Source organism: Lissotriton helveticus, chromosome 1_1 (genome assembly GCF_964261635.1).
Source record: "Lissotriton helveticus chromosome 1_1, aLisHel1.1, whole genome shotgun sequence".
NCBI classification, from domain to species: Eukaryota; Metazoa; Chordata; class Amphibia; order Caudata; family Salamandridae; genus Lissotriton; species Lissotriton helveticus.
In genome coordinates, this window is record NC_136057.1 from 1,210,785,881 (window position 1) to 1,210,805,943 (window position 20,063).

The 20,063-nt window shown below is 46.0% G+C and overlaps 1 long non-coding RNA gene across 1 annotated transcript; it reads right to left on the minus strand.

Moving 5' to 3' along the window:
* Positions 1-5,482: 5,482 nt before the first annotated feature.
* LOC144772500 (uncharacterized) lies at positions 5,483-15,266 on the minus strand. Its single transcript, XR_013599767.1, has 4 exons — positions 15,189-15,266; positions 15,039-15,092; positions 14,866-14,957; positions 5,483-6,394 (listed from the first exon to the last, which is right to left on the minus strand). It is a non-coding gene; the product is annotated as an uncharacterized LOC144772500 (long non-coding RNA).
* Between the last annotated feature and the right edge of the window lie 4,797 nt (positions 15,267-20,063).

A 20,063-nucleotide genomic window follows, 5' to 3' on the forward strand; every position in this document is an offset into this window, starting at 1 on the left:
GGGAAATCTTAAACATTCCCCATACTGTGTGTATCCACAGGACCACTTGACGAAACATTGTACAACATTGTAGGGAAAGCCCACAGGCTTTACATTACCACCTGCAGTGTAATTAATCAGCAGCCAGTAGACATTCCAAAATTGACATAACCACTCTCAAACACATATTGGCATGTCATGTGTTTTGTATAATAATAATAATAATCCACATTTGTAAAGCGCACAATCACCCGTAAGGGTCTCTAGGCGCTGGGGGCCGTCGGGAAGATTAAGCAAGCTATTGCCCAGAGTCGCATGGTGCTGGGCTAACCTGCCGCCGGAGCCGGGGATCGAACCCTGATCCCCAGATTCCAGCGTCAGTTGCCCTGGCCGCGGCGCCACATCTCTCCCGCAAGATAGCTGCCATCCATGGTGCACCTCACCAAGCAAAAAAAGAATAGGAATTGCCCAGCTCCCATTTGCAAAAATCTAGGCTATTCCACAGGTCACTGACACAGATTATCCAGAGCCAGGAAAGCAGAAGAAATACTTGATAAATGGAAGAAAAAAGGGAACTATCTGTGACTGACACAACACCCTACGCACAAAAGGGGCCATATTATACATGCTGGGCATTTTCCTTAATTGTGTTTGGTACAACTTTTAAAGGGTCCGTCCAGCACAATACAGGAAAATGTGACGCATTATGGTGAATGTGCTGCACTCAGGCCAGCTGCGACTTGCGCTGCCCTGGGGGCAGCACATTCCTGTAAAAAATGAAACTGCTGTTTTACGTTACGTTACGTTAAAATGATTTATACCGCGCGCTTTCACCAATGGTTAAGCTGCTCTGTGTTTTCACAGTGCAGGTGGCAACCCGCCTGTAAGGAGATGTCTCTGGGGTCCATGGGGCCCTCTCCCCACCACCAGAGGGTTGCCATCAGGTGGTGTACTGACAGTGCACCTCCTGACAGCTTCTTCACCTCTGCACCCCCTGCATCTGTAATACGGTACAGGCTCAGAGGCAAAGGGATTCTCTCATTTGCACAGGGCAGACCATGAGCAAATGAGGGAGCACCCCCTGAAGATTGTGTTGGTGCTTTATGTGTACCATAAAGCACCAGCACTATCGTATTACAGAAGAGGCCACAAAAGAGTCTGTGGCCCTTCTGTAATACCAAAGTGCCCCAATGGGGGGGGCACAGATGGCTGCTGTGCCTGGAACACCTTGTGTAATATCCAGTCATTTCAAAATAATATCTGTGAGAAACACTAGGATCCTAGAACACATAAACCTCCTAGTAGAAAAGCAGAAAAATTGCATTACTGAAAAATTGAGGAAATAATAAGTGCCACATATACACACTAAAGCACACTCACATAATCACAACAAATGTATACACCAACAAAGTTTCCAAATCAAATATACAAAGCAGGTAGTAGTCCTTATTAGTGATTTCTTAAGATTAGTTTCCTTAAGATAGCAAATTGCAAATAGTGATTTGGATTTGGTTGAAATGTGTAAATGTCACACTTACCCTGACAGATGACCTCACAAGCAGAAATGACAGTGTTGTCTGCACATTGCTTAGCTGAGAGGAGGTGAACAACAATTATCCCGATCCATCATCTAAAATGGCAACCCAGCAAGTTAATAGAGAGGAGGGAGAGTAAAAAAGGAATCATAAATCCACAGACAAAGAAGAATGAGGCTCAAACAACATCCAGTTGTTTAGAAAATGAGTATTTGTAGTTCGTGAATAACCAAGGAAATGATATGCAACTGAATTCTAGAAAAGATTAGTGCTGTTGGAGTGACCACTTGTAGCACAGACGAAATCAGAAAGCAGTGGTAGGACCTTCCCTCCAGGGCAAATAAGAAACGTACCAGTCGGAGAAAAGAAGCTGCTGGAACTGGCTGAAGGGCATTCACTGAACCTGTCCCTATACCTTTGGATTAGGCAACCCAAAGTATTTTAGTACCAGAGGCTGAGTGCAGATTACCAGCCGCTTCAAAGCCAGCACTGTCACCAGCAGGTTAGCACAGTCTATTTTTTAACTCTTAACATGTATATTACAACTAAAGAAATTCACATACATGTATTTACTTATTCTTTGTTATTCACATTAGGCAAATTTTACATTGCTTAATACTTATTGCGTACAGAACTAGTGTACATGCCATTTTGCATCAATGCCTTCTTGCACTATGATATATGCAGTTTGCAAGCAAGTCATAAAACGAATCACAGTTATCAATCTTTTGGTGGTGGGCTGTGTGATGGAGAAAAGGCAAAGATGCATATTAGAGAAATATACAGAACTGTTCATTTTTCACTAAGCTTAGTTACATCTTATGAGCATGATTCATAATGGTAAACTTAGACGTTTGGGCTAAATTTAGACCAAATGTCTAAGTTTACGACTTTGGGAATTTACAAAGGGCATTTACGAGTACTTTAGTCCGCACTTGGGGCAGAGAAACGACTCGAGTGCAGACATAAAGAGAGTACTCGTAAATGTCGTTTGTGAATTCCAAAAGTTGTAAACTTAGACGTTTGGTCCACGTTTAGAGCAACAGTCTAAGTGTAGGGGGCAATTCCTGCTAGACAGGAATCCGTACCCCTGAACTGTTCAATGTTTGAAGTGTAAGCAAAGTAATCAGATACTCTCAAGGACACTAGTAGCAAGGTTGATGAAGGCTTTATAACTATCATCAGATGCAATGAAAAATTTACAGAGGCCATATAAACGTTATGTGGTGCAATTCGTGAGGAAAGCATACATCAAACTAAATGATATCTCCATGCTTCTGTGCACAGGCAAAGGTATGGCAAGAATGTTATCATATTGGCAACTGTCAAGTTGTAAAGCCATTAATATCAAGCAGGAGATGGCCCACTGCAGTAAGGATGAGGCCAAAGGATTGAAGCAGGTATCCTATCACTGGAATGACTCCAAACATTTGAGGGAGAGTTCATTGACCAGCCTACCCCTTGTCAGGTCAATGAAGAGGCTTTGAACCAACAGTAGTGTGTCTATATCAGAGTGTCAACACCAAGGCACACTCGGAGATATGCACCTGAAACTGAAGGAGTGATGTCGCAATCAACTGCAAAAAGGCTACACCTTCCAATGCAAGGAAGAGACATTAAAAAATGAAATGTTTATAGAGAAATAATGTATTTATTTGTGTATGGTTTCTGCAGAAAAAAATTGATCAGGAAAGAAGAGCATGATCTTCATTTACTGATGGTTCATCTGTTTCCTGTGAGTAAACATGGAAAAAATAGTTAAATATTCTGAAGAAGTGACAGTGTTTTTTAGCTATTAAAATGACATTTACTTGACATAACAATAGTATATTTTTATGTAAGTGTGACGATCCCTTCCCTGTGCAGCCCTTTTGGCTGCTGGAATAGGGTTAAGGTGTGGTGCTGTCTTCTTTTTCATCTGAACAAGCATCATCTGGCTTTAGTGGAAGTCCTTTTCTTACAAGCTACATTGGGTAAATACTGAATGGCACCTCCATTTTTGTGCAGACACCGAAATCTTGATTTCAGAAGTCCAGAGGAGCACTCTATCACTGCCCTTGTAAATCTTTGAGCAATACTATATCTCCTCTTGCTAGCTGTTGCTGCATAGAGAAATGGTGTGATGACCCAAAGGCTTGCATCATATGCTCTGTTACTTACAAGGAATATAAGGTTACTAAAAATACTATAGATATTTTGAGTTACGTTCATGTAACTAATTTCATGTTATGATACTTAATGTGTAGGCATCTCCAAAATCACCTCTTCAACGAACCTTTTATATGCCACAGTGCTTAAAAATAAATGAAGACTGCTCCCTGTAAATTTGTCCACAAAATCAGTAATTAAATAGCATTTTTGTGTCCAATCTGGATGTTTAATCAATGCTGGCTTTTGTGATTCCTGTAAAGAAAGTTGGTCACATTTGTTAGACATTATAAAACATGCATACCATCCACAGACCCATAACCTGTTGTAAATTGGCAACTCTAAAAAAATGTAAATGGGTTTGTTGCAGTTGTTAAGGACTTTATGAAATCCCTCCTGATGTGGCTACTACACCCAGATAAATGTCTGATGCCAGAAGAAGGCAGCAAAGAAGAGGCACATGTTTGGGTATAGACTCACTCCAGGATGTGACAACATTGGGTCTAATTCAGCGATAAAGTCTAAAATGCCTTTACTGCTCAGCTATTTGTCATAAATCTCATTACTCTGTTTAATAAACTTGCTATAAATCTAAAAATCCTTCCCTGTCCTTGCCAACGCATTCAAAGCAGCAACAATGAAAAAAAGAAAATATCCTTTACTGTTATACTTTTACTAGATCATCACCTGCTTCCACTTGATGGTAATTTGTGAATACAAAATGCTCATTTTGTGGCCCTTCAAAATTTGAATGTTTTTCCTACATACCAATTAGGAGTCACATTTAAGTAATAGCAAATAAGTATCTGTTATCTCCATTCACAAACATAGTCATTCAATAAGTATTTGTTTCACTTCACTATGCTTGAGGATCACATGATATCGATGCTCACAATATCGAAACACAAAAATATCAGAAAATAAATATCATTAGCAAAACTATTGCCTTCTTATACTTAACTAATGAAACCACTAATGTCGAGAACACAGATATCATTGTTAAAAATATCGATTTTTACTTATACTGAAAATTCAAATATTGGAAAAAAATATATAATTATCTTTAAATAAACATGTGGTATCTCAAAAATAGTGCCTCACACAATATTGACAACAATAATATTGCCAACATAATTACATTATCATTGTTAAACATTTTAAAATGTGTTTTACACTAAGCAAATAATTACAACAAACATTTAACAATGTATACACGTGTTTGAATACAAAAATGATATTACATCAGCAAAATAATTTGAATTCACTGTAATAAAACATAGCTACACACAACAATATAAGCAAAACAAATTACATAAAGTACAAACATTTATACAACAATTTACACATATAAATGTACGTATATATGTATAAATATATTATATATGTATGTGTGTGTATTTAATAATATTCTAAACTATTGAACTCTATGCAGAGCTACACACAGGTATGACAAGTTAACACCCTCCAAGTGTGGATAAACAAATATCTAACTTCAACACATCAAACACATATCCAACCTGTGTCATAGTGACAACTGCTACCTAATTGACATTGACAGTGGCCAGTCCAAGCTGAAATATTTACCACATAACATTTCACCCAATGCAATGTCTGCCCCATTTGGATTTCTTCCCACATAGACATCCATCCAACCTTTTCCCTTTATCCTGTGTCACTCCAACCCTGGCTCCAAGGTCACATCATACTAATCACAACAACAGGATCAGCAATCAAGGATGAAACAAAGACAACTGTAGTCACACATCACTAAGTATACAATAACATCAAACAAACAGAAAAGTAATTGCAGGGCCAATGTCTTTAAAACTAAGAAAATATTTTAATGACAGTATGACCAAACAAAGAGAATAAATATAGGCCAATGGCCAGTCAACTCGGTGTCCATGTGCCACAGCACAATGCTTTCCCACAAGACTTGCCCCTACGAACACTGCCAGAGAACAACCTCACAAATGGGCATCCAGTGGGCATACTAGGCACATCAAAGATGGTTCTCGGGAAGAGTGGGCAGAGGTTTAGGGAGGGGTGGGTTTACTTTTGGAAAGGGTTTTCTCAGGTTTGGAAGCTTTTGGGCTGGGTTTAGGGGATGGGATAGTTTTTTAATGTTTTTTTTCTTTTTAGGGCTGAGTTCAGAGAGGGTGGGGAATAGAGAACTTGAATGGGGAAGGGGCAGGAGGGGGGATGGAAGGTTGAGATGGGTGGAGGGCTGCCACGAGGGAGGAGCCAGAGCCTGAAAAGATTTCTTTGGTGCAGATATGCAGTATAAATGTTTTCCAAGTAGACAACCATTTGGCTCAGCGGACTGCTTTGCCCCTAAATGGCTTTGAGGACTGCAGTCTGACCCTCAGGAGGTCAATATCAGGTCAGCGGAGCTAAGAGGGGTCGGGGCTGAGGAGCCTGGAGCGAAGGAGGTCGCTCCCCTCTCAGGGGAGTGTGAACAGCCAACTTGTGGGGGGAAAACAGGGTGTGTGTTGAAGTAACTGGGAATGGCAGACAAGGATGAAGGTGGTATTAATCATATTGGGTCCACCGCCACTCAGAGGTTTCCAATGGAGGTTGACTCAGATGATGATGAGCTTGAGCTGGTGTCCTCTGGGTCACTCCTCACACCCTCCTTGTCACTGGGTCCCTCCGTGTCTGACGTCACACATCAGGAATCGCTGTGACCAGCTGTGTCCTCACTGACGTTGGCTCCTTCTCCTCCTCTTGTCCTGAAATGGCATGTAAAATAGGTTTATTGCAACTGCGTTTCCACACCTGATCATCACAAATCAACAGAAAACATTGGAGAAGTCCACGTATCTCACCACCTTCATGGTTCGCTCCAAAGACTTCAGATTTACCATGAGCATATGCATGCATGCTACATAACCTGCAGACAGTTGGGTCCACTCCTGTCATAACTGCAGCCAGGTCTAAATGTATTGATACAATTGTCTACACTCCATCCTTATGTCAATACTAGGATAGCTAATCACCTTACCTACTTTGGCACTTGTTGAATACCACTGTAAAAAGATGGAACCAAATAGGATGGCTCCACGTGTGAGATTTACACAATGTTCAGACAAGGTCTAGATTCAAATAAATCTAACTATTACTCACAACACATCATGATGTCACAAAGGTCAAGTTAAACACTAACGTACCATCAATTAGTGTTGTGGCAGAAATCATTTCACATGCAAATGCTGATTGCACACTGATGACACTTTGACCTCCAAATTATATCATTTGTCCACTACCTACAAAGTCAAATGAAAGCTGTGCACATGTTGTTTAGTTATGAATCACATTTAGCAGATACAGTTCCCTGAAATCATAGAGATCAAGTCAAGTCAAGTCAAGTCAAAGAATTTGTATAGCGCACTACATACCCAGAGGGTCTCAAGGCGCTTAGGGAGGGGAGGGGGATTACTTGTCAAATATCCACGTTTTAAGTTGCTTTCTGAATGCTAGGTGGTTCTGGGTAAGGCGAAGGTAAGTGGGGAGTGAGTTCCATGTTTTAGCTGCCAGGTATGAGAAGGATCTGCCTCCCATGGTGGTCTTGTTGATGCGAGGTACAGTGGCAAGGGCTTGGCTGGAAGAACGTAGTTGGCGAGAGGGGGTGTAGAAGGACAGTCGTGAGTTGAGGCATTCTGGTCCGATGTCGTAGAGTGATTTGTGTGCGTGTGTTAGCAGTCGGAAAGTGATCCTCTTATTGACGGGTAGCCAATGGAGGTCTTTCAGGTGACCAGAGATGTGTTCGTTACGCGGGATGTCTAATATGATCCTGGCTGAGGCGTTTTGGATTCGTTGGAGTTTCTTCTGGAGTTTAGCGGTAGTGCCTGCGTAGAGGGTGTTTCCGTAGTCCAGTCGGCTCGTGACCAGAGCATGGGTGACTGTTTTTCTGGTTTCGGTGGGGATCCAGCGAAATGTTTTTTTGAGCATGCGAAGAATGTTGAAGCAGGATGAGGATACGGCGCTGACTTGTCTGTTCATTGAAAGTGAGGAATCCAGGATAACGCCTAGGTTCCGTGCGTGGTCTGTCGGGATGGGTGCTTTTCCAAGGGCTTCCGGCCACCAAGAGTCGTCCCATGCAGAGGGGGATGTACCTAAGATGAGGACTTCTGTTTTGTCTGAGTTCAGTTTCAGACGGCTGTGTTTCATCCATTCGGAAACTTCTTTCATTCCTTCGTGTAGGTTAGTTTTGGCGGTGCTGGGGTCATTGGTGAGAGAGAGGATCAGTTGAGTGTCATCCGCGTAAGAGATGATGTTGAGGTTGTGTTGGCGGGCGATGGCCGCGAGGGGGCTCATGTATACGTTGAAGAGGGTGGGACTGAGTGAGGATCCTTGTGGTACGCCACAGATGACTTCAGTGGCCTCGGACTTGAATGGTGGAAGGCGGACTCTCTGGGTTCTTCCGGTGAGGAACGAGGTGATCCATTCAAGTGCTTTTCCTTGTATTCCGATGTTTCTGAGGCGTTGTAAAAGGGTGCTGTGGCAGACTGTGTCGAAGGCTGCAGAGAGGTCGAGGAGGATGAGGGCGACTGTGTCTCCATTGTCCAGTAGAGTTCGAATGTCGTCTGTTGCTGCGATGAGGGCGGTCTCAGTGCTGTGTTTGGCTCGGAATCCGGACTGTGAGGAGTCGAGGGATTTGTTGGCTTCGAGGAAAGCGGCGAGCTGGTTGTTGACAGCTTTCTCGATGACTTTGGCCGGGAAGGGAAGGAGCGATATGGGGCGGTAATTTTTGAGTTCGGTGTGGTCCGCTGTGGGTTTTTTCAGAAGGGCGGTGAGTTCAGCGTGTTTCCAGCTTTCCGGGAAGGTGGCGGAGTTGAAGGAGCAGTTGATGACGTCTCGGAGGTGCGGTGCTATGATGGAGTCTGCTTTGTTGAAGATGTGGTGAGGGCATGGGTCTGTGGGGGATCCTGAGTGGATGGAGTTCATCAGGCGGATAGTGTCCTCAGTGGAGATTGGGTTCCAGTCGTTAAGGGTGTTCAAGGGGGGAGAATGTTCAGCATATGGTTGGGTGGGTTGGTCTCCGGGTTGGTGGTCGAAGCTGTTGTGGATGTCTGCAATTTTGTTGTGGAAGAATAAAGCCAGGGAGTCGCAGAGGGCTTGAGAGGGGGTGATGTCGTTGGAGTTGGCCGAGGGGTTGGTAAATTCCTTGACGATGTTGAAAAGTTCCTTGCTGTTGTGGGCGTTGTTGTCTAGTCGATCCTTGAATGCTGTTTTCTTGGCTTTTCGGATTAGTTGGTGGTGTATGCGGGTGGCGTTTTTGAAGGCGTCCTTGGTGCTAGTGGTTGGGTCTTTTTTCCAGGCCTTTTCAAGGGAGCGGCAGAGTTTCTTGGACTTCTTAAGATCATCGTTGAACCATGAGGCCTTCTTGCTGCCAGGTTTGCTTTGACGTTTTTTCAGTGGTGCTAGGATGTCGGCGGTGTTGGATAACCATAGGGTGAAGTTGGCGGCGGCTTGGTCTGGGTTAGAAGATTGGGCTGGGGTGTTTAGAAGGAGCGATGAGGAGATCTGGTCGATGGCGGTTTTGTTCCAGTTTCTTTGCAGAGTTGGTTGGGGGTGGTTGATGGGTTTCGGCTTGTTGTAGGTGAAGTGAACGCAGCTGTGGTCAGTCCAGAGGAGATCCGTAGTGTGGCTGAAGGAGACATGGTTGCTGGAGGTGAAGATAGGGTCGAGTGTGTGACCAGCGATGTGGGTGGGGGAAGTGACCAGTTGTTTAAGTCCGAGGTTGGCGAGGTTGTCCAAGAGGGTGGTGGTGTTGCGGTCGTTGTTCTTTTCTGTTCTTTTCTGTTCTTTTCAAGGTGAAAGTTGAGGTCTCCCAGAAGGATGTAATCTTTGGAGGGGAGCGCGTGTGGAGAGATGAAGTCCGTGATGTCTTCACTGAATTTTGCGCGGGGTCCTGGTGGTCTGTAGAGGAGGGTGCCTCTGAGTGCCGCCGATCTCACCGCACTCAACTCCGGCCGCATCCCAGGATGTCACCGAGCCGCCCCGAGGCACACCCACGGACCCTTCAGCTGCCACGCCTGCAAGTTCACCTGCACCCGGGCCTGCCTCGCACCAGCACCCGCCAAGTCGAACACCAGCAGCACCCACCTCAAGTGCATCCTGCTCAACACCCGCTCCGTCCAAAGACACGCCGTAGAACTCTGGAACCTCCTCGACACCACCACCCCTGACGTTGCCTTCCTCACCGAGACCTGGATGAACGCCTCCTCAGCCCCAGACATCGCCATCGCCATCCCGGAGGGCTACAAGATCATCCGGAGGGACCGCACCGCCAACAAGACTGGAGGAGGCATCGCCATCATCCACAGAGACACCATCCGCATCACGACCAACACCGACGACACCCTAACCACCGCTGAACACCTGCACTTCCAGATCCACACCAACCCAAACACCACCCTCAGAGGCACCCTGATCTACCGACCCCCGGGACCACGCACACGATTCAGCGAGGACATCGCCGACTTCGTCAGCCCGCATGCCCTCCCCTCCGCCGACTACGTCCTCCTGGGGGACCTCAACTTCCACCTGGAGAACAACAGCGACCGCAACACCATCAGCCTGCTCGACAACCTCGCCAACCTCGGACTCAAGCAGCTGGTGTCCACCCCCACCCACCTCGCCGGACACACACTCGACGCCGTATTCTCATCCAGCAAAGACGTCACCTTCAGCCACGCAACAGGACTCCACTGGACGGACCACAGCTGCGTCCACTTCACCTTCCGAAAAACGACGACCCACCACCACCAGCAACAGGTTGCTCGAAGAAGCTGGAACAAGATCTCAGCCGACCAGCTCACCGCTTCCCTGAGCCAGCACCCTCCCGCCAGCTCAGCGACCCCCAGCCAAGCCGCCGACAACCTCACGAAGTGGATCAACAACTGCGCGGACGAACTCGCCCCTCTGAGAACACCACCCAGCAGACCCTGCAGCAGAAAAACACCATGGTTCACCGACGAACTCAAGAGCTCCAAGAAGAACTGTCGAGTCCTAGAGAAAGTCTGGAGAAGGGAACCAACCACGGACAACATGACCACCCTCAAGCTCGCCACCCGGAAACACCACCAACTGATCCGCGCCACCAAGAAAAATACATACAAAGATCGACTGGACAACAACGCACACAACTGCAAGGAACTTTTCAACATCGTGAAAGAGCTCTCCAACCCCAATGCCGGAAACAATGACATCACCCCGTCGCAAGACCTCTGCAACTCCCTCGCGGCCTACTTCCACAACAAGATCACGGACATTCACAACAGCTTCAACAACCAACCAACGCAAGCCACAACAGCAACAACGCCACCCACCACGACCCTCCGCACCTGGACCCCGATCAGCACCGAAGACACCATCCGCACCATGAACTCCATCCACTCCGGATCTCCGACTGACCCCTGCCCTCACCACGTCTTCAACAAGGCCGACGCGGTCATCGCACCCCACCTGCGGGACATCATCAACACCTCCTTCGACACCGCCACCTTCCCTGAGAGCTGGAAACACGCCGAACTCAGCGCTCTTCTCAAGAAACCCACAGCAGACCCCACCGACCTCAAGAATTACCGTCCCATCTCGCTCCTCCCGTTCCCGGCCAAAGTCATCGAGAAGACCGTCAACAAACAGCTGGCCGCCTTCCTCGAGACGAATGGATCCCTCGACCCCTCACAGTCGGGCTTCCGAGCGAACCACAGCACCGAGACCGCCCTCATCGCTGCCACCGATGACCTTCGAACGCTGATGGACAACGGAGAAACAGCGGCACTCATCCTCCTGGACCTCTCCGCGGCTTTCGACACTGTCTGCCACCGCACCCTAGTACAGCGCCTCGGCAACATCGGAATCCAGGACAAGGCACTGGATTGGATCACCTCCTTCCTCGACGGAAGAACACAGAGAGTCCGCCTACCACCGTACAAGTCAGAGGCCACCAAAGTCATCTGCGGCGTCCCTCAAGGATCCTCACTGAGCCCCACCCTCTTCAACGTCTACATGAGCCCCCTCGCGGCCATCGCACGCCAACACAACCTCAACATAATCTCCTACGCCGACGACACCCAGCTGATCCTCTCCCTGACCAACGACCCCGCCACCGCCAGAGCCAACCTGCACGAAGGGATGAGAGATGTAGCCGAATGGATGACGACCAGCCGCCTGAAACTGAACTCGGACAAGACGGAGGTCCTCATCCTGGGCTCCTCGCCCTCCGCCTGGGACGACTCCTGGTGGCCCCCCGCCCTGGGCACCGCACCCAAACCGACGGACCACGCACGCAACCTGGGCTTCATCCTGGACTCCTCCCTCTCCATGACCAGACAAGTCAACGCCACCTCCTCATCTTGCTTCAACATCCTGCGCATGCTACGCAAGATCTTCCGATGGATCCCCACCGAGACGCGGCAGACGGTCACCCAAGCCCTCGTCACCAGCCGACTGGACTACGGCAACGCCCTCTACGCCGGAACCACCGCCAAGCTCCAGAAGAGACTCCAGCGGATCCAGAACGCCTCGGCCAGACTCATCCTCGACATCCCCCGACGTAGCCACATCTCCGGACACCTGAGAGATCTGCACTGGCTCCCGGTCAACAAGAGAATCACCTTCCGTCTCCTCACCCACGCACACAAAGCCCTACACGACCAAGGCCCGAGCTACCTCAACAACCGGATCAACTTCTACACTCCCAAGCGCCTCCTCAGATCAACCAACCACGCCCTCGCCGCCGTCCCCCGCATCCGAAGAGCGACAACAGGAGGAAGGTCCTTCTCCTACCTGGCCGCCAAGACCTGGAACTCACTCCCGACCAACCTGCGCCTGACCCAGGACCACCTCTCCTTCAGGAAGAAGCTCAAGACCTGGCTGTTCGAGCAGTAGCGGCACCCCCCCCCTCCCAGCGCCTTGAGACCCTACGGGTGAGTAGTGCGCTCTATAAATGACCTGATTGATTGATTGATTGATTGATTGAGTGTGGTCTTGGGGTCGATGTGGATTTGGAAGTGAAGGTGTTCAGAGTTGGCGAGGTTGACGTCAGAGCTGGTTGAGATGTGGATTGATTTTTTATGGACGATAGCGATTCCTCCTCCTGTGTGGCCGGTACGGTCCTTGCGTGTGATCTTATAATCTTCAGGGATGGCAATGGTGATGTCTGGGGCGGAGGAAGCGTTCATCCATGTTTCTGTTAGGAAGGCGACGTCTGAAGAGATGGTGTCTAGTAGATTCCATAGGTCGATGGCGTGTCTGTGGATCAAACATCTAGGAGATAGACATTTGGAATTCACACAGTAAAAAACTCAATGTAGCCCTCTAAACATTCCCAATCCTACTTGGCACAGGTGATGACGGCAGTCATAGATTGTATATCAACAAAAAAATACACCTTTGATGGTTTGAGGTGTCCCTAAGAATGTATGACATAAAGAGGTGGGATCCCAAGAGTCCCAATGGAAAGGTACATCACACCACTGGTATTGCATACTCAGATTGCATTGTAAGGATCAGTGTAGACACTCACAGATGACCCTCACAGTTCTACATCTCACTTCCTCATGCATGTCGCCAGTCAGTGAATGGGTGTTTTGAAACACTATTGCAGATAAAACATCAACAGCAAATGCACACCGGCCAACATGTAGGCAATAATTATGATGGCACCAGTAATGTTCGCACTCGTATTTCACTGAATAACAAGTACTTACCAATGGGAACTGTTGTTCAATCACTGCATGTACTGTGAACACTTTTTCGTGTCACATACAATAGGGCCACCATCAAATGAGAGTTAGTAGTGGGGGAACATCACTCCTCACACAAGCAAGACAAGTTGCCTGTGAGGTACAATTGTCACCCTGATTTACTCAGATGGGTCAGGGTCTGGTACGCGCCCCTTCCACGTTGGGAAGACTTCCCCAGCTGGACCTCTGATTTTCCGGGTCCCGCGCCACAGGTCTTCCCACCACTTTCTGCAGTGGGCACTACGCCAGATGTAGACCCCCCCGGGACCACACCATCTGGGCGATGGCTCTCCAAATGGCCTTCTTCTGATAGGTGTTGACATATATGAATGCAATAGATGCAGAAACAGATTGTAACTGGCAGTTTAAGGATAGCTGTATGATTGATACACAGTTTTTACACCTAGCATCAACATTCATCAAGGGTCAATACAATACATATGTCCATGTCACATACTAAGCACAACTAAAGCATTAATACACACTTTTGTGGTCATCTAATGACTACCCTCAACCCTGTACTAGAATAGTTTTAAGAGGGTGGATCTGCACACCTGGTTTTGAAACCGTTAACTCAATGCTATTGTCTCTTATCAATCTTAGCGTGCTGTCTATTTTTAAGGGAATGTGCCCTTTCCCTATAAAGTAACAAAATTATGAGTATGAGGCCAAGGAAAACCCTGGACTACTAGAAGCACAGCTTGTGGGCTATACGCCTTTTCAAAGGTTAACCCCAAACGTAAATCTACACGTTGAATGACTAAACAGATATTTTTTAATATACAATGTTAAGCATATTTCTGCAACAACATAATCAAAATACCATTGTAATGCAATTCATGCTACGAAAGAACACAAACATTCGTTTTTACATATAACTGGAACATATTCTCAGAGCATTTTTAGCAAATTGCATATTTGTAATATCTCATATTGCCTTCATGCACAAACAAAATATTTGCGAACAGATTAAAGTTTGTCCCAATGCATTTCGGGTTCAAACTGAACCCTTCTTCAGGGGATATGCATCTCAAAAGAATATAATGTACACAATCTTGCGTTGATGAAATTCTGAAACGAAGTCTCTACGGAACCTAGAAAACAGCAACATGTGAAATTATATCAACCTCTTATATTTTTCACATTTAGCACAAGAGATAGAGGTATGGCTAGGGAGCGCCACTTATGAAAAACCTTCACACGTGTGCACAAAAATCAAAATGAAAAGTGTGAAAAAGTGTAAACAGAAAAAACCAAAACCACTGTTCATTTGAATAATTAATGATTTCCAATCCTCAACCTGTGTATGACCATAATGAAAAATAGCAGGTAAAAAAGCCTTTCTATGTCATTACATTGTGAATAGCACAACTGGTCCTAGAGAAATGGAGTCGAAAGCACCAATCACCCTGTGCACTGTAACATATAAAATGCTATATATCACTTACTGGAAACCAGAAACGTTCCCAGCACTGTTTGCCACGGACCTGTCCTCAAGATACCAACTTCACACCAAGTACCCAGAACTCCTGCACAAAAACTGCAGAAAAACGAATGCCGTTTTAAAACTGCACGTGACAAGGACTGTGTCCTCTCTTACACTAATCCATACAACCCTTACCAGCTTCCACGTTGCTTTCAACTCGTTTTCCCAATGCCCAGAACGACGAGGAGCCTGTGAATGTATTAAGCCACCGTAAGTATACCATAACTTCCTCGTACTAATGTTAGAAGCAAATCTCCCGAGAAAGACTAACAAACAATTGCATACTTGTAATGGCTGCAGCCGGAGGCTATCTCATTGACGTGAAGTTTCACCGCGAGTCCGCCCCTTACATCACGTGGTGCGGAACCCGCCGGGGTTTTAAAACTAAGGAATGAAAGACGAAAACAGACTGTTCGTTGTGTCTCAGTGATTCTAATCTATGCGCAATGCTTAGGGAAATACTTAAGAGTGAGGAGGTTAGACAACCCACTGTTTAACGCTATTTGGTGAATCACAAATAAATGACTGAAAATGAAAATAAAAAATGTGAAATTGCAAATTTAGAGAAATACGATGTTAGTTTGACATCTGCCTGTTGGATCCCAAATAACTGTAATACCGTCCAACAGTCTCTACATGTCTCCACTTAACTCTCTATTTGAAAACAGAAACACAACTTATTTGTATTCCACTTCTGTGTTTACCTCACTCAAAAAGACGTAAATGCCCTACATCACCGTGTGATATATGTGAAATGCACCTGTGTGAAGGGAATTCCAGTGTGCCCCCGTACAATCTATGTTTATGTGATACATCTTCATAGAAAACATAGAAGTTCATAATGTTCATTAGGACCTCCTGGAATAACTGTTCCCAAAGTCTTAATCCAAAACGTTTCCCTCCTTGCTAGAATAGTGTGAGTGTCCAAGCCTGGGATTGCTTCAATGCATTCTAAAACAGTATATCTTAATTGGGGAATAGTGTGTTTCGCTTCTACCCAATGTCCAGCCAATGAAGAGTGTGTGTTTTGGTTTCTGATGCGACTTTTGTGTTCCACTATGCGCGTCTTGATTTTTCTACTCGTTCTACCCACATACACAAGTCCACAGGGACATTTAATTGCATATATTACTCCCTCAGTTCTACAGTCTGCATTATGCCTGAGTTTAATGCTTTGCCCTGTGTGAGGATGCATGAATTGATTTCCTGTGATAACATTGCCACATTGTCCGCAGTTATAACACTTCATCATGCCTCTTTCTCTGACTCTGTTAGATTGTTTAGTGGGTTTTAACAATTCTCATATGTTTTTCGCCCTTATGTGCGCGAACAGTGGGGTACCGTGAAACACTTCCGTGAAATCAGGTTCATTTTCAATTATATCCCATCGGTTCCTAATGATGGCTTTGATCTGTGACGTCTGAATCGAGTTTTTAATGACAAAAACTTCTCTTTTTTGTGGCATCTTTTCTTTGGGTATCAGAAGTTCATCTCGTTTTTTCTGAGAAATTGTTTCAATAGCCGCCTTCAATATTCCTTCAGGATAGCCGCGATCCTCATACTGTTTTACTTGTTTATCAATCTCCTCTTGACATTGAGCATCATTCGATGTGATTCTTCTGATGCGCATCATCTGTGATATCGGAAGATGTTTCTTCAAACTGTATGGATGAGCACTTCCAAACAGAAGGGCATTGTTTACATCAGTAGGTTTCCTGTATACAGATGTCTCCAGACCATTCCCCGGTTTCCTTATTTCAATGTCCAAAAAATGAATCCTCTAATTGCTTATGTCATGGGTAAATTGGATCCTTGGATTCAGAGAATTCAATGCCAGTATGCTCTCCTCCAATAGCTCTCTGGTACCCGTCCGGCATTCGTTTTTCTGCAGTTTTTGTGCAGGAGTTCTGGGTACTTGGTGTGAAGTTGGTATCTTGAGGACAGGTCCGTGGCAAACAGTGCTGGGAATGTTTCTGGTTTCCAGTAAGTGATATGTAGCATTTTATATGTTACAGTGCACAGGTTGATTGGTGCTTTCGACTCCATTTCTCTAGGACCAGTTGTGCTATTCACAATGTAATGACATAGAAAGGCTTTTTTACCTGCTATTTTTCACTCGGGTCATACACAGGTTGAGGATTGGAAATCATTAATTATTCAAATGAACAGTGGTTTTGGTTTTTTCAGTTTACACTTTTTCACACTTTTATTTAGATTTTTGTGCACACGTGTGAAGGTTTTTCTTAAGTGGCACTCCCTAGCCATACCTCTATCTCTTGTGCTAAATGTGAAAAATATAAGAGGTTGATATAATTTCACATGTTGCTGTTTTCAAAAAATATCTGTTTAGTCATTCAACGTGTAGATTTGAGGAAAAGTCAGCCCATAACACACCTGATGCCCAGGCTGCTGGCGCAGGACGCCTCTTAGTTCCCATCTTGAACAATTACCAAATAAAGAGACGGGCGCTGGAAGCAGGAAGACAAGAATAGAGTTTTATTTCTCATGAGGAGAGCCTGTCATTTCGGACACTCGCATAGTGTCTTCAGGAGGTGCTCTAACAAGTTCTCTGAGGCTTCGTCTTTTATACACATGTTTATGATGCACAAACATTCCTTATTACAATAAAGATGCTTTGAAGTGGGAAAAGGCATGCTTGGAATCCCAGCTTCAGGCCTATTCCCATACCAGTCGCTCAGATGTCATCCTCCCCTCCTGAATGTAACAAGAGAGTGTGACCTCTCAGCTGGACATTCCTACAGGGCACGAGGGCAGGAGGGGATGATCAGGTCAAAGGTTGGTCAGGTGATAAGGTCGGACACTTCGGTTGGTGTATCACGGTTTTGTTATGCTGGGCAGGGAAAAGGGGGATGTACATCCACGAGGCTTGGTCTTAGGACTTGGGACCGGGTCGAGAGGTCAAGTGCAGCCGGGGGGGGGGGGGTTGTCAGCTGAGGGGAAGGGTGTTCCTGGGAGGAAATCGGGGGGTGTGGGTCAAGCAGGAGTGCTACTTCTAGAGCAGGGTCACGCAGAGGGAGAGGGTCTTGTGGCCGTTGCATGAGCAGTGCGTGCGGGGAGGGGTGTCGGGGGTTTAGCAAACGGTCAGAGAGGCCATGGTGCCTGAAATAGCTGTCGTGTACATATGTGCATGGGTCTTATGCTGGCGGGATAACACAGTCAGTGTTTCGTAATTATTTGTTCTGCTTACAACAAGGGGTACAGTGAACACAAATGAACGCCGCTTATGTACACATACATTGCCATTTTCAACAGTCGCCGCTTTTTTACATAAGCAAGTTCAATTCTATATAGTCGATACGATAGGCAGAATGCAATACATGTTAATTTACATTTGTTGGGTTCTTCATACAAGTCTAGAGATCGATATTATACTTTAGTCGGGGTTAATCAAGAAAAACGTTCAGACACATTAAAGAATCATGTTCTGACTTTCTCTCCGCTGACATCAAAATACAGTAGAAAGAGCTCTGATACCTTCGGGTCTTGTCAGTGCTATAAGAGACCTTTGGAAAACTAAATGCATGAGTGATCGATGAAACATTTTAGAAAGCAATACAAAATGGCTGAGGGAGGAGTTCAAGTTGATACAAGCAATTTGGTCAAGAGGGTGAGTAGAAAGTTCAGGAAGGGGGGTTTTCGTCACAATGTCTTTTTTTTAACAGAGTCCGTCTTCTTTTGTTGGCGCTGTTGAGCACCGGCGGTGGAGCTATAGGTCCAGCTCGGATTCATCCTTACACGTTGCAGGGTGCGATCAGTCCTCTGCTGTTAGATCACAGTCCTGTTTCTTAACTGATTTTCTTAGGGGTGCCTCATGCTGGGCACTGCGTGTCTTTCTTTTTCCGTGGCAAAACCTCATTCTATAGTCAAAAGTTATGCGAAAAGTGTGATGTTGTTGAATAATCAAGGGAAGAGAGGGCGGAGTGGGATCAGATCTTTGAGCACATCAAGGGACCAAAAGGAGCAAAAGATGACAAGCAGGCAGGCCCATCAGTCGGGCTCAAAAAGGGACGGGGACTTCAGGCACGAGTGGGTCAGCAAATCGAGGGCTTCAAGGCGGCCCTTTATTCCTTCATCTGCCGAGTTTGAGAGTGGTGCCTCGTCCCGCGTCTCGTTGCTCGGTGGCTCCACCTTTGGTCGCGGTCACACGTGCTTCATGATCTGTGGCCAGGCTGTGCGTCACGTCCAGCTCCTCTCCTCCGGTGATTGTATCTTTGAATGGGTAAAAAATAAGTTTTAGAAAAACTGGCAGGAGAAGACATTTATACATCTCAATTCCGTCCCCAATCCTATGTAGGTGGGAGATAAGTTCATCGGTCACAGTCAGAAGTCATCACTTATGGAGTATGTAGGAGGGCATTACCATTGAATTCATAAATCTGTTTGGCGTTCATTTGTGACGTATGTGGAGAGAAATTGGACCTTAATACACAGTGTATTATATCAAACTCAGAATCGAGTCCTTATGTAGAGACTCGCCCTTTTTCTTTTTTAACCCAAGTACCGACAATCTTACATTTCCCTTTGGGGTCGGCTAACTCTTGCAAGCAGGGGCGTTATCGTCATGAAGAAGGGGGAGGGGGCAGATGTTAAACATGCTTTTCTTGGGGAGCGACCGTTAATCAAGGTCATCAATTACGCTTCGAGGGTAGCTGACATGAAGCTGGGGTTAATCGGGGGAAACGGGGACGCTTTGGACAGGGAGCTGGGGTCAATCGGGAGAAGCGGGGGTGCTTTGGACATCCGCACTTAAGTGCAGAGGGGTGAAGTGATCGGTGGATTGGGAATTGCATTTCTAGCTAACTGGAAAACAGAAGGCCATTGACGTTATAGTCCCCCTATAAAAGGCCAGATTAGGGGACATCCGTCGTCTTACCTGTCCTTTCCTTCATTACCAACTCGGGTTCTATCGTTTTGCAGAAAGGAGAGGTAGTAATATGGCAAGTCACAATCGTTTTTAGTTCCTGTCAATTTTGCCGAACACCTTTGTGTTCGAGGAGACCCAATTAAGTTTTGTGCCGGGGGCACAACGTCACCATACAAGGAAAGAGGGAACAGGGGGCTTTTGGAGAGAGAGAGAGAGAGGAAGAGAGAGTGAGAGAGAGAGAGAGAGAGAGAGAGAGAGAGAGAGAGAGAGAGAGA